This window comes from Rissa tridactyla, chromosome 25 (assembly GCF_028500815.1).
Source record: "Rissa tridactyla isolate bRisTri1 chromosome 25, bRisTri1.patW.cur.20221130, whole genome shotgun sequence".
Classification (NCBI taxonomy): Eukaryota; Metazoa; Chordata; class Aves; order Charadriiformes; family Laridae; genus Rissa; species Rissa tridactyla.
The window spans coordinates 1,788,397-1,790,615 of record NC_071490.1 but is presented as its reverse complement, the minus strand read 5'-3'; the positions used below and the strand labels follow the sequence as shown (position 1 = coordinate 1,790,615).

The window sequence follows — 2,219 nt, the reverse complement described above, 5'->3', positions numbered from 1 at the left end:
GCTGAGCACCAGCATTCTTCTCTGTGAGGAAATTCTCAGCCTGGATCCTCTCCTGTCTGACCTCTCCCCATCCCTCCTCTGATCCTCACACCTCCTGCTGCTCCTGCTCTCCTCCCCGTGTTCCCTGCAGGGCCTGGAGCTGGTGGTGCCACTCTGCAGCAAAAGGGGGTTGTGGTGCCCTGGGCCATGGTGTAACTCCACGCTGGTCAGGCTGGGAAGCAGCTCTGGGTAGATGGGAGCACTTCCCAGAGGTCTGCAGCTGTGGAAGGAGCACAAAGCATTCCCTCTGACTCCGGATGTTGGCCAGGGAGCATGTTGACCCACCCAAGGTCTTTTACTAAGGAAGACGTTAATCGCCCAGCAGTGTGCTTGTCTTGGTCTTTCTGGCTCCCCACTGCCTCTCCTGGTCTTGGCAGAGACCTTGTCTGCTTGTGGATACTTAAATACAGTGCTTCACCTTTGGATAACATCACTTGGACAGTCTCTTGTTCTGTCAGGCCCACCTCAGGAACATGGCTCCTGTACATGCCCTCTGCTCTCCTGGGGGCTCCGGGTTCCCTTCCAGAAAGCCGGGCAGCTACCGTTCAGCTCTGCTGCAAGTGGAACAGCCCTGAGCAGGCAATTCAGAGCCCGTTCCCCATCCCCAGGGCACTGGACACCCACATGACGCAGCTGAGTCCATCCCTCATTCCCTCTGACCCTTCCCATGAGCCCATGGAGAAGCAAGCGCTGCAGCAGCCCATGGAGAGGGAAGTTCCTGGAACCTATTCCTGACTTCAGCCAGAAGAAGAAGCCAACCTCCAGGCGCTGCACTGGGGAGACACCCTTTATTACGGAGCTGCGCCACGGGCAGACAGGTCTGCTACTGCGACGACTCATTTACCTAAAGCCTCGGGCTTAAAGCGCAAAGCGGGATCATGCCTCTGGAGATATGGAATGAATTCAAACATTTCTGTATGAGTCCGATCATCACAGATGCCAAACCAAATAAAGTATAAGCCTGTCCTGGCCCAAATTCGGAACGCCCTGTGAGGAGAGACGGGCAGCTTACTGCTGCTGAAGGTGAACCCATTGAATCAGTTTGCTCAGGGCATCCTTCAGCTCCTGGTTCCTCATGCTGTAGATGAGGGGGTTCACTGCTGCAGGCACCACCGAGTAGAGAACTGCCACCACCAGGTCCAGAGCTGGGGAAGAGACGGAGGGGGGCTTCAGGTAGGCAATCATACAACTGCTAATGAACAGGGAGACGACGGCCAGGTGAGGGAGGCACATGGAAAAGGCTTTGTGCCGTCCCTGCTCAGAGGGGATCCTCAGCACGGCCCTGAAGATCTGCACGTAGGACAGCACAATGAAAACAAAACATCCAAAAGCAAAGGCAAGACTAAACACAAGAAGCCCAGATTCCCTCAGGTAGTCATCTGAACAGGAGAGCTTGAGGATCTGGGATATTTCGCAGAAGAACTGGTTTATGGCATTGCCTTGGCAGAGGGGTAGGGAAAATGTACTGGCCGTGTGCAGCAGAGTGTGGAGCAAACCACTGCCCCAGGCAGCTGCTGCCATGTGGACACAAGCTCTGCTGCCCAGGAGGGTCCCGTAGCGCAGGGGTCTGCAGATGGCAACGTAGCGGTCATAGGCCATGACGGTGAGAAGAGAATACTCTGCACCAAAAAAGAAGAATAGAAAGAAGACCTGGGCAGCACATCCTGAGTAGGAGATTGCCTTGGTGTCCTAGAGGGAGTTGGCCATGGATTGAGGGACTGTGGTGAAGATAGAGCCAATATCAAGAACAGAGAGGTTGAGGAGAAAGAAGTACATGGGGGTGTGGAGGCGGTGGTCGCAGGCTACAGCTGTGGTGATGAGGATGTTGCCCAGGAGGGCAGCCAGGTAAATGGCCAGGAAGAGCCAGAAGTGCAAGAGCTGCAGCTCCCGCGACTCTGCGAATGCCAAGAGAAGGAACTCCGTGATGGAGCTGCTGTTGGACATTTGGTCCCTCTGGGACTCGGGTGCTGTCCAAGGAGAAAACGATATGGACAAGTTAGGGCAGCTTTGTCTGAGGAAAACCTGTTCTGTTTGTCATCGAGTCTGCCCACATCACCTCTCTTCTTCTCAAGAGGACCTTCATGCAGCTTCCTCCCTTCAGCTCTTGCTTGCTATAGCAGCTGGTACACAGAAGCAGGAAAAAAAAGCCCCATATATACCTTGAGGTGGACACTGAGGAT

General features: G+C 54.6%; 1 pseudogene; it reads right to left on the bottom strand.

Moving 5' to 3' along the window:
- Positions 1–1,047: 1,047 nt before the first annotated feature.
- LOC128901456 (olfactory receptor 14C36-like) lies at positions 1,048–2,010 on the bottom strand (annotated as a pseudogene).
- Positions 2,011–2,219: the final 209 nt, after the last annotated feature.